This window comes from Sinohyriopsis cumingii, chromosome 1 (assembly GCF_028554795.1).
Source record: "Sinohyriopsis cumingii isolate HCF-2022 chromosome 1, ASM2855479v2, whole genome shotgun sequence".
NCBI lineage: Eukaryota > Metazoa > Mollusca > Bivalvia > Unionida > Unionidae > Sinohyriopsis > Sinohyriopsis cumingii.
In genome coordinates, this window is record NC_142961.1 from 65,310,243 (window position 1) to 65,323,662 (window position 13,420).

Here is a 13,420-nt window from a genome sequence, read left to right on the forward strand (position 1 = left end):
GCTAGATTGATGGTGCAGCTCACAAAATAGTTTGGGAGCACCTTTTGACGAAAGCAATTTAGTGTTAATGCACGTGAGCACACAGAAGGAAAAGACCACACCAAAACATCCAAAAATATGCATAATTCAAAATTTAATAACCTGTTTATATTAGAGAAAAGCAGTTTTAATGTATATGTGTGAACACATGTATTTAGAATATTTTTTAATTGTACCACTTTTTCCCTCATGAAAAATTATTAAAACATTTAATTTCAGATAATGTCGAATTTAAAACTGGAACATTGAATATGATAAAAGGAGTTGTCTCCCTTGCATTGTTCTGTTATGAACTGAACTTGTTTACTCATGGTAGTGAGTGGCTGGAGATGAATCAGTACTCAGTGAAATGGAAATCATGTGTAAAACTTGAAATTAATGCACATCATATAATTTGTAAAACATTAAAGTCATTTCATTTGGCAACAGTTCTGATAGTTTATCAATCTGCATCTTTAGAACAGTAGGATGCAGCTTCATTTTTGCAGGCAAACTGCATAGGAAAAGACTTTGTACGAATTATTAGTCATGTTATTATTTAAATTAAAAGAATAAAAAGTATAATTCCAGAAAAAAATGAAAGGTAAATAAACCTTGCAGAAGGAATGTTTATATCACTTAAGAAATTGATAAAAACAGATTAATATTATGATTTTTTTTTTCATAGCATGAAGTTGAAGCTGAACAGTTACTATACCCCCTCCTCAGCATGACATTTACAGGTGTTAATTGTACTACTCTTGTCAGTCAGTCCATCCATCCATGGCACCACATTTAAAAATGTGTTTAGATCAGTTTCAGGCATTTTGATGGGACAGCCATGTTCTGTGAACACATTTCTAGTTTCTTCAAACATAATAGATGCTATTGAAAAATTCTGCCTAAGATGCATACATGATTTTGCTTTTTCATTATTCAAATTAAGGACATCAAGTGTTGATAGTGAGTTTTGCTAATTTAGAATTTAGTTATTTGAAGAAACTAGTTAAGTTTCAGACCTTGATAGCTCTTCAGTTTTGATAACTTTGCTAATTTTCATGGATGAAATTTGCGTTGCCACTCCAACACAATGTAGGTTTGGAGATATAATCATATATGTGTAAAATTAGATGTAGCTTCACATTAGCTATAACATATTAGCAAGCTTTTCTTGTCAATATGTTAAATGCAATTTGACCATGATGTACACCAATTATTTCCACCAACATGATGATCCAGATCACCAAGCCTCAATAGACGTGTCAGTAAGAAGGAGTGGATGTTTTTTAATTATATAAAAGTCCGTATCAACTATCACTTGAAAATAATTGCTTTGATTTGCTTTACGTGGATACCAGATACCATGTTGTCCACAAGTTGATACTGTGCTTATGAACTACCACATTTAAGACAAGTACATTATGGTGGTTAATATATGTGCAACAACAGTACCTGAACAAGAGTAAGAGTTAATGGCAGAGAGCCAAGTGAGCAGCACATATTTTCACTTTCATGCCAGAACTTGCAGCACTGACAGTTGGTTTGGGCTGAAAAGAATTTCATTTATGATCACTTTGACATACTGGTGCAAATACATGTACAACAAATTAAGAATAGTCAAACCTGTCCAAAATGTCACCTGTGTTCAGCAGTTACTTGGTCACAAGGACAGTTCTCCACCCCACCCAGACAAATTTCCTATATAAATGCCCAGTACTTAATGGTCAACTGCCTTCTGCAGTTAGCAGCTAGTTAAATCCAAACCAGACAATGGTTTCACCTAGTACTAATATTAGTACCCTTACTCGTTCCTCGTGGACAGGGTACTAACATGAGCATATACGTGTTAATGGAGCAAGCCGGGTGTGATTCACACCTGGCACTCTTTTAGCCTAATAATAACACTTTCAACATATTCCTTGCATATAATCCAATAAAATGAGTAGTCCTCTTATTTAATACAGGAAGTATTGAAAATCATTGTAGAAATAGTTGTAAAATCTCGTTTACCTTTTTTAGCCGATATTTTCGTTTAGATCGTCCGCCATATTATTTTAAATAATGATTACTTCCGTTCTCAGCCTCGTTTGTTTGTGTGCCATATAAGGAATTGATGCCTTATTTGGAAATGTAAACAAATCCTAGTAAAAATTTGGCGCCGTTTGAGTCAGAAATTCTTCGCATTAAAAGTAAATACAGTTTATCGGCAACTTTGAAATTTCACCAAGAAGCGATTATTCGCACTTGATTGATAATAATATAGCGTAGAATATCCAAATATGATTTGGCAAGCTTTACGTAGAAAAGAGGTAACGGTGAGAGTCTCGCGTTATCTGTCATGGCAGACAGAATGAGGTTAGTGTAACCATGCCAATTTATTTTATCGTATAAGGGCTTAATAAATTCAAAATAAGCCAAACTTCTTTCACAACATGATTATACTTATGTAGTTGATTTCTACACTGTTTGTTTTTCTGACTTTAGTGATGATTTGTTTTGCTCCATTACATGATATGGGATCAATTTGTAGCCTCAACCACAACAAATCAAGTTGAGGCTACGACATCGTAGCTAGGTTTCACCCAGCCTTAAGCAATTACTGGAACATAGCAGCAGTGGCTGCTCAGTATGCAGATTAAACACTTGTCTTGTTTGATGAACAAGGCATTGTTTAGATAAAGGCTCATCATGGGAAACCTGTAAGGGGTTCATATCTTGATTGTACTTAAGGTAATCCAGCCAAACTCAGTGTCAACATGTGGGCTTCAAAAGCAAGGCATTTTTGTAACTTTAAAGGAGAGGATGAAGGAATTTGTTTACTGGATGGTGGGAAAGTAGTTGTCGCAACAGAAATGGAAATCAGTTTATGTACCATTGTGACAGGTATAGTTAGATATCGCCATCAATTAACCTGTAAATTAAAGCTATCTTTGAAAAAAATATTTATCTTTGAGAAGAAATATTGAGTTATGTCCCTTTTCATTAGGGTCAGGGGTCATTCAGTATTCAAAACGTGTCGAGTCAGGTGTCACTAGATATTCAAAATATGTCTGAAGACAGGTGAACTTTTGGTTCATGGGTCAACAGCTTCTTTTGAGTCTTACTTAAAGCACAGGCATCACACATGAGCAGAAAGTCTTTTAATCTTGGCAAGTTGAGCAACTGGCTAATCCAGACATTGTTTATGATAGCACGAGGAAACTAAGAGTGGTATACAATTTTTTCATTTCAAGGGTGGATTAAAGTGAGCAGGATATAGTAATTTTGTGTAGAACTTGTATTTGGAACAGAACAACTTATACTTAAGATTTTGTTGCACAGTGCACGTAAAATAATCTTGATAACGTAATAATAATGACATTCTTCATTGTATTTTTTTCTTTAAAAATAAATTTTAAAGATGAAGCTGTGTATATGAGTCGCCTGTGTACAACTGCCAATTTTGCCTTTTTCCATTAATGACTGCTATTGACAGGTTTGACTGTGTGTGTGTGTGATACAACTTGCATGAACTTAAAATTAACATAATTTCATATCTCTTATCTACAGGACTTACAAAAATGGTTCTAACAGCTGTCTTGCTGGGTGTTTAGCATTAAGAAGTTAGTGTTAGGACTGGTCGGCCTGGTGTCAGGATAATGAGACTGGGTGGGACATCATGCTACATGTCTGCGGCATGATGCCTCAGTGCTAGGCATCACTATAAACTGCCACATTGCAGATATCATAGCGATATGACTGAAAAATTGTTAAAGCTACGTTAACCCTTTACCTCATAGAGCATAGTTACCAAGTGCAGCGTGCTATAAATAGAACACCTGTTACCTATTTGACTCCATATGCATAGGCCTGCCTATTAACTGTTAAGCAATATAGTGTATGTTACATTTAACAGCAATTTTAACCATTTTACATTTTTGGTACACATTTATTATGTGTGGAAAAATTTAAGAGTAAAGTCCGATTGTTATAGCTGTATAATTATTTTTCGCGGAAGAATTTTTTATGTGCTTTAAAATCTTGAGAGAACTCGTGTCAGTACAGATTGAAATCCGCAACCTCCATTTTGGAGAGTGGAGATTACGACCCAGTTACTTTAAATAGCAGATATCACCCAGAGCATAAACAGTGACTACGTGATCTGACGTAATTGTCATTTGCAGAAATGAATGTAGTATCAAATAGGGGGTTTTCCTCGAAGGTGGTGCTACAAAAACCGGCTTAAAAATGGCTGATGTTTACAGCAGATGTCAAAAGGCGCTTCCATGCGAATGGAGCAGAGGCATTAAAAGGTGCTTCCATGCGAATGTAGTAGAGGTGTCCAAGGATGCTTGCATGAGGTAAAGGGTTAAAAATGCAGATCACATCACAACACAACACATCTCTTATCTACAGCAAAACCATTTAAGATTTATTAAAGACTAAAATGAATGGTACTAAAGTTAATTGAATTGTTTATTCTTCGATGAAAATTAAAGGCAGTGAAACCAAAAATTTTGACAACTCTTGGAAACATAACTGTTGGATATATGGTGGCCAAATATGATATGAAGATATTTGGGTCAATACCAACTTTTGGAAAAATTATGGAGAAGTAACCAAAGGATATGGGCTGCTTTGGTGGCCTAAGTGGTTAGTGTGTCTGTGTCAGATGTGGGAGGTTGTGGGTTCGAATCCTGGATGAGTCATACCCAGACTTACAAAAATGGTAATAGCAACTACCTCGTTTGTCGCACAGCATTAGGATGTCAGTGGTTGGCCTGGTATCGTGGTAATATGACTGGGTGGGACATGATGCTACATGTCTGCAGCACAATTCCCAGTGCTAGACATCACTATAAACTGCCACACTGCAGACATTGTAGCAATATGACTGAAAAAATTGTTAAAGTTATGTTAAAATCCAAATCACACACACACACACACACGGGTACCGTATTTTCTTCATCTCATTTACTTTATTTTTATGACAATTTTGGCACCACATCAAAAGTATGCCAACTATTGTTAATAATTATTATTAGATCATATGTTTAATTAGGATAATTATAACTAATACAAAGTAAGGAGGTGGTTTTATTATAAAAACATACTTCTAATGCTTTTTAAAAAAAAATCATGATGGAGGTGACTGGAAATATTATTTTTGCTCCTCTCATTGAGTTCAGTGTTTGAAAGCAACACTGAACTTTTTGGCAACATTCAGAAAATGTCTCCTTAGTCCAAGTTTCCTCTTACCCTTCCACGCCATTTGTGATATTTGGACATATATGTTAGGGTGTTGGGTCAGAGTCAACTGCCTATTGAAAAGTTTGCTTGGCTGGCTAGAAAGCGGCTACCATATGCTGAGACCCAATTGTGTAGAATAATTCAAACTTTTTGATAGGCAGTGAACTCTGACCCTACCCCCAAACATAATGTCCAAATACAAAAAATGTGGTAGCAAGGATCAGAGGAAACTCAGACTGACGTCTCCTAAGTCATGCTGCATACAGGGGCGGACGATGGCTTCGAGATGTCCCATATCAATTCAGATATAGATCTAGAAATGCACCTTGAAAGTTGTCCTTAAACTGCTCATTGTAGGTGTATAATCAAAATAGCTATATGAGGTGAAGTATTAGATGTTTTTACTTATGTATGGTATATTTTAACACCTGTAATTTTATTTATGGCAACCAGGGCCCTCCATGAATAGATTGGCTCGGGGCATGTGCCACCTGCACCCTAGCATCTGGCACTGGCTGCGCAACAGCATCATTTTGTTACTTGTCATCTTGAAAGTTAGTGTTTGTTTGAAAGTGCTGCAGAGTGCCAAGCATTAAAAGCATTACGTAAGAGGATTGCAGGAAATGCAGCAAATGTGTGAAAGAACCCCAGCTTCAGTGATAAGGTGCAAAAGTGTAGATCAATATTAGTGACACTGCCAGCCATTAGAATTTCCTAGTTCCAGCCCATTTAAACCAGGGGATTTTGGGATTGTCAGGAACAGGAGGTAACATATCAATCTAAGACTATGGACTGACCATGGTAAAGTATTGACTTCATGTACTTCTGTCTCTGTCTCTGTTTAGTGTATGTGTTGCAGGATTGGTTGGGAGTGTTACCATGGAAGTATATTAGGTCATACTAGTGTTGATACACAATCACCTTAATAAGATAGTTCGTAACACTTTTATTTTTATATTCCAGTGAATCAGCAAATGTGTTCCTTTTTATAATTAGATTTTGGCTATGCATATTTTAAAGTTTTATATACTAGTGCACCTAATTTTAATACTAATAGCAGCATGTATCCATAATTAAATTTCTTGGTTCCTTTGTATGGGAAAAATGTCAGACATAACTGCTACCCCCACCCCTTGAACAAGTGACTTTTTCTGTGGGTGCTTACAGGAGTCTTTTTTACTAGAAGATGATGAGTTTTTACTTTTAATACACATATTAATCATTCAAGTTTGTTCTTGCAAGTCTAAAACAAGAAGTCATTTTTCATATTTTAAATGCTGCTCAATATTTGTTACAGGTGATTGAGGTAGATGTTTTAATATATTTTTTATGCCCATGTCAAGAAGAATATTTACATCTGCAAAGATATTCCAAATTCTTTAATTAGATTTTTCCTTCTGTCTTTTGAGAGAGAACTTTTGTTGGATTATATTTTGGCTGTCTGAATAAATGCATGTTCATTGTTCAGCTGTTGAACATTACATTTATTTTCAATACAATATAGAATAGAAAGTCTTGGAAATTTTGGCAGAAGAATTGCTGTTTTGCCTGCCTGGTAACATTTATTTTGGTATTGATCATAAACTTTTGTTTTTTGAGGAGCTTTTATATCATCAGAAGATTTAGATGGCAGCATTACTTGAATGCAAGCTGTTAGACACTAAAGAAAGTGTTGACTAGTTGAGGATAGAGGATAACTGTCAGATGATAAAGTACATATTAAGTGCTTCATATTATACCAATGGATGTTTTGTCCTTTAAGAGATCAAGACAGATTCTTGGAAGATTTAGAAATTCCAAACTGAAAATAGTCAAAATCTGGAGAGAATGTATGCATGTGTGTTAAAATTAAATTGGCCAGATCTTACTACCAGGTAGTATTCAAGAAACTTGGATTGATTGTGATCAATGTGGTTGTAGATATCAGTGTTGTACACTTTATCAAACATGCATTTACAAATGGTTCTTACAGCTTAGCAAATCAGTGTATTTTATTGTATATTCCCAATTGTCACTTGTGACTACAATCAGATTAAAAGGTGGCTCCTAGCAAGTTTTAATGAAAGAAGATCGATTGATATAGCTGTTGGATGCAGCTTGGTTTACTATGCTGTGCAGTCCGTACCTTCAGGGCTTCAGACAATGTGGCAACAGCTGATTCTCTGTTGCTGTATCTGTTGCTATAGTTGCTCCAGGCAATGATTATTATAAACAGGTAACAAGTACAAGTAATGGTAATGATGATAGTGCTGATCCAACTAAAGATCTTATCTTTATGTCATGAAGTTTGCCAAGGTACATGTACTAATATTGGCAGCAGTTAATGGAATCAACACACCTAATGTTACCCATCTGTGCGGGCTACTTTTCAACTTTGACAAAATTCCACATTTTACTTAATTCTGACTTTCTGCACCCACTTCTGATATCTAGGTATTTTATGTATGGCTGACATATCACCTGCATCAAGACTCATAGTTTTTGAGCCTATGATATAATACACATGCTTTGATAAATGCACCACTCCCTTCTTGGCGAAAACTCTCTTTAACTCATTAACCCCTGGAGGTTTTTGTCGTTTTCGTCTGAAATGTGAGTAAGAAATACATTGTGTGGGCTATTTCTGAATATATCCTAATACATCGACTTCAAGTGATTTCTCATTAACCTAATGCCATGGTGTGTTAGAAACATAATTTTGTATTGGCTATTTCGCTCGCGCATGTGCAGAAGGGTAAATATTGGAGTTCCTTTTTTTTTTATTTTGCTTCACTGACTCATCATTTTTGTATTAAGACGACTCTTTATTCCAAATGACCACCTTATCCTACTTTTTGCAAAGGTTCATCTGTCTGTGTGCAGTTCAGACCAGTCTGCCTTGGATCTGAGGCCAAAAAATCTAAATTATATCCAGACACAAATTGGATTCCGACCATGGGCGAATTTTGAGTGGAAAAAATCGGGTCCAAAAATTAGGTTTTTTCCTCTGCATTGTGTAGTGCACTAGAGCTTCCAAATTATTTGGTATCATTCTAGAGCTACATCGGTCTACCTTTCTATAATACCACCCACTTTAGTGTATCATACATGACCTTGACTCTACAGAGCTCAGCAGTAGGCTACTACCTCCTGCCACGTAAATGCAGCGCCAGGGGTTATTGAGTTAAATATTCATTACTAACCACACATGTCTAGATTCCAGGCACACGCTATAAATTCTGTGTAGAATGTTGTGATATTCTTGTAAGTCATTAGCCCACCTAACCAAAGACCAAATGAGGTTTTGATTTGACCAGTTGCAGTATGTCTCAATCTGTCAATAAGCACTTGCATGTGATCACTCTAGAGACTCCATATCTAATACCAAGTAAATGCATATAGTTTATGGGTGAAGCTATGAACAGTTTCTTAGTTGTCAACCAGGGTCTAGTCACCCAGGGCACTTGAAACTTCAACGGACAATTTTTATTGTATGAATTTGTCGTTATGCTTCACTAGGTCACTCTGTATGAGGAACTGCATTAACATTAATTGACAATTATGTAGCAACTGTGTGTTTCACACTTTTCATTCCCCCCTTGGGCCTTTTGTTAGTATGCATACATATTGTCTCATTACCGCTTAACTTCCTGGCTTAAATAGTGTTGATGTTTTATATGATAGATTCATATCAGAAGGAAATGTATCTCCTAAGTGGAGAGCTCACAACATAGACATTAGGAGCTAACTTGTGTACAGTAGTAATACATGCAGACCACTCTGATGGCCTAATGGTTAGAGCGTCCACCTCGGATGTGGGATATCGTAGGTTCAATCCCCGGACGAGTCAAACCAAAGACATAAAAATGGTACTACCAGCTGCCTCGCATGGCGCTCAGCATTAAGAGGTTAGTTTTAGGACTGGTTGGCCTGGTGTCAGGATAATGTGACTGGGTGGGACATCATGCTACATGTCTGCGGCATGATGCCCCAGTGCTAGACATCACTATAAACTGCCACACTGCAGACATCGTAGCAATATGACTGAAATTTTTTAAAAGCTATGTTAAAATTCCAAAATACACACAGTAGTAACTGCATATGAGTGATGAGACATTTGTTTATATCATTATCCATATGTGCTTAATTATGGGTTTTCCCAGCATAAAATACACTCGAGTAAGAATTGTTTCAAGTGCACAGTGGAGATATGTTGATTATGGTATGAGGGAACACTATACATTTCTTGTTGATGATATGTAATTTGTAAACAGAGAATGCACACATGCAAGGACATTTCTTTTGGAAAGCTGAACAGATACGAATTTTTACATGGAATTTTTATGTTGAGTGTAACATAATACTGCATGCATTGTCTCTCTATCCATCTATAGACACATTCACCATTGCAAGGTCAAAGCAACGGAAAATGCAGTTCTGTTTTATTCTTTTCTGGAGTATTACTTGTGAAGTCTGCAGATACTTTAATGAAACCATTATATTGTATGTGTAGATGGTGTATTGTGTACCTTAGTCATTCCACTTACTAAGGTAAGGTAAAAGTCATAGCAGAGGTAAACATAATTTTGTGACTTGAATGCCTGTTCAGAATATGAGTTTTGAATCACTTGAGATATTTTAATGAAACTTGAGTCAAGTATGTATCATAGCTTGACAGTGTGTCACATGCCATAGCCACACCTTCTTTCATAAGATCAAGGTCATGGCAAAGAAATAAGTAATTTTGTGACTTGTATCCCTGTCCAGAGTATAAGTTTTTTTTTAACCACCAAAGATATTTTAATGAAACTCTGCCCAGGTGTATATTATAACTAATGACATGTTACATATCATAGACATAATGCTTGCAAACCAGGGTAAGATAAGTGCAAAGAAAATGTAAATCAGTGACTTGATCCTTGTGGCGTTCTGACGTATTGGGGTGGGGTTCTTCCAATATAATTTAATTAAATTATGATGAAAGTTCCACCCTGGCTCATTAGGTTAGAAAGTTAAATTAGTGACGATGTAGATTTACAGCTCTGAGCCCCAGTCAGCAATGCCGACGGTTAAATTATAGAGAACATGAAGATGAAATTCAATCAATAACAATTTAATGAATGTGATAATTTAAAACGATAACTTCCAATCACTCGTCTTTCCCTCGACCAAGTGACAGCCTAATTTATCCCGTGATTTACAGTGTGAGTTCGATTTTCCCCCTGTCCTTGCATCTACTCATCTATTTCTTTCCCGCTGATTCCTTCCTTCTTTCCGTTCCTCTAACTCCTCCTTTGTCTCTGTTTCCCTCTCTACTATAGCCTCGTCCAATTTCGCTCCCAGACTTCAACTTCTCCTTTCTTCTCCTTTCCCTCTCTATTATCTCCTCCTCCAATTTCGCTCCCAGACTTCAACTTCACCTTCTTCTCCTTTCTTCTCCTTTCCTCCGTCTCTCTATCCGAGACTACGGGACCAAACTTTAACTGGTCTGTCCCTCAAAGCTTCCTTATTTGAAGCTTTCTACTTAGAATTTCCTGCTTTAAGATTTTTCCCGCCAATAACGAATGGCTATACGGAGTTACGCTAACCTCTTGTCTGGGTAATTTCTCTCAGCGAACTAACTCTTGCCAGGAGACGCGGGGATATCATTCTACCCAAATCAAGGTCTCTCCCCTATCTCGATTCTGATTGGGTGGCGCTCTGCCCCTGTCCAATCGTCGTAGCGGCCAGTTCAACCTGTCTGTCTGTTTGCAGGGAAAGAAGTTAAGACACTCTCACTTCTTCAGGCAACTTCTTTTGATCTTGGAAAACAGTTCGACACCTAGGTGATAATTGGCTGTCTGTGACTTCGCAACTCCGATGTCCGGTTCTTCCCGTCTAGCTACAACAATCTTACGTAAGGGATTAGTGCTAGCCTTCGGCAATGTTTAACATCAAACAATGGCCTGTCAGAATTACTTTGATTATACATGTTTGAACTGGGCTACTCTGGGTCGGGGTAAACATGACAATCCTTGTATGGAGTATAAATTTTAATCCACTCCAGACAACTTTTGCTAGTTATTTATCTTGTATATAGTATATATATAGTGTTTTTTGCCATTGCTATGCTTCCTTTGTCAAGGTCAGGGTCGTAGGACAGGACGATGTAAATCTGACTTGTCTTCTTGTCCAGATGATAACTTGAAACCACTATATTTATTTAAGAGGGTCATGGCAAGGGAAAAATATAAATCAGTGACCTCTTTACATGTATTTGTAAAACTTTTGAACCAATGAAGATATTTTAATGAAACTTTGCCCTGTTCTGTATCTAATTTAACAGTGTCTTGTATACCAAGTCATACCCTTTTGGGGTCAAGGTCACAACAAGTGATAATATCAATCAGTGGCCAGTTTCCATATCTAGAATGTCACTTTTTATGTCCAACAATACTTTGGTAATACTTTCCCTTGGTTAATACCTTATGAAATCACGCATGCTTGTAAAATTCCTTGGTCAAGAGGTTACCGTGCACTTACTAAGACAATAGTCAAAATGTTTCAAGGAAACTGCATTGTTAATGACCGGTTACCTGGGTATTTCAGGAATAACTATACTTTTGAAAGACCTGAATGTTCATAAAATTGAATATAGCATCTTAATGTGTCCATGGCCTAGCTTGCATTAGAATTTATTTTAGAATTTGTACACCTTGAATGACCTTGTTTGCAGGCATTCAGATGTGACAAGACCAGCTGTCAACAAGGCACTTTGCAATCAATATCATATGCTAGGCAAATGGTTTAATCTAGGACACCTTTTATTGCAGCTTGGAATTTGAAAATTTATGGAAATTACTTTTATTGTCATGCAATATGAATAGCTGGCTGCCTGTTAGTGTTAATGATAATGGCATGAATCGGGTCTCCCTGTAGGTAATACAGGGTGTTCAATAAGCAATTAACACAAATTGAATCATATGTTGTCAATTTCTCATTAATATAATGCATTTTCCATACAGTATTTTATTTTTATGATTTAGTTCTCTTTAGCAAGTGATAATTAAAATTGGAATTGAAAGGTTTGTTCTAATTTTGTATTAGTTGCATGCAGTCGTATAAAGTGAGCTTTACTTGGAAGCAGCTTATAATGGATGAAGAAATATTTGTACTTTTGTCAAAAAATAATTGTCACCTTTCTATCGAGGCAAAAATACCCTTGTAAAGGAGGTTGCTACTATATATCTCATCATTTTGTAATTAGTTTTCCCAAGAAGGTATCTGTTTTAGACATGGTATCACTGTGAAGGAGTGATATCTTAATGCAGGGTTTGCCACTGCTTACTTACAATCTATAAATCGTGTAGAAGTGGATTTGTTGAATTTACATATTGATAATGCTCACCTTTGTGTTTAGTTGAATCCCAGCTCTAACACCACATGCAGGTAATATGACAGTAGGCAAGTTCAGCATGAAAAGCGGATGAACATTGTCAGCCATGATCTACTGTCCTGTAGATAATGAAAATGAGCCCAGGTCTAAGATCAAGTTTCCACTAGCTATCAGTCAAAAAAGCAATGTAATTTGTGATTGGGCAAAACAAAATCTCATGCTCCAAGTCAAGCTCTTGAGGCCCCATAGTTATAAACCTTTTACACAAGTAATGCAAGCTCAAGACCAACAAAACAGATAATATACACCTAATCTATGTATTCAAAATTTGGCAGTGTAGTAGAGGGATGAAAGTTAAGAAAAAAGTCTGAAAGTTATGTACTTACATGTAAATACATGTTAATGTATTATTAGAGTTTTATTCTAATTAGAGCAATATACTGTGAAAACTGTTTAAATTTGAGCTTTGGATCTAGTTTCTTGCTTAGAAAGCATAGATAACAAATGGCTATTCCAAGTGCATTATAGGAGGGTAGAGCTGGGTCATTAGCTGTTGGCTTGGAGAATAGATGGCCTGGCTGGGTGCATTACATAATGGTCTGGTGATTTGCCGTTGGATTTCAGGCCGTAGGATTTCAGGCCTGGCTCAGTGAATTGTGCAGGGGTAGAGCTGGATTTTGGTTGTTTGCCAGTGGATACATATTATGCATGGATATAAAAGATAATAGTTATTTTAAAACAAACATTTTTTTTTATCAAGGATGGTTAAGAATGGAGATATATTAAGATGTATTTACATTTGCTTTATGCCAGTAAATC

At 36.4% G+C, this 13,420-nt stretch overlaps 1 protein-coding gene across 13 annotated transcripts in view; it reads left to right on the plus strand.

Annotated features, from left to right (window-relative positions):
- LOC149807017 (polypyrimidine tract-binding protein 1-like) overlaps nt 1–13,420 on the plus strand; it is a 204,118-nt gene that overhangs the window by 84,140 nt on the left and 106,558 nt on the right. Inside the window, exon 1 of one of the 13 annotated variants that reach the window (XM_089960784.1) lies at nt 5,962–6,013. The exons of the other annotated variants lie outside the window; for them this stretch is intronic. The gene's annotated coding sequence lies outside the window, so the exon portion shown is untranslated. Of the gene's footprint in view, nt 1–5,961; nt 6,014–13,420 lie in introns of those variants that run through there. 13 annotated transcript variants of the gene reach the window in all.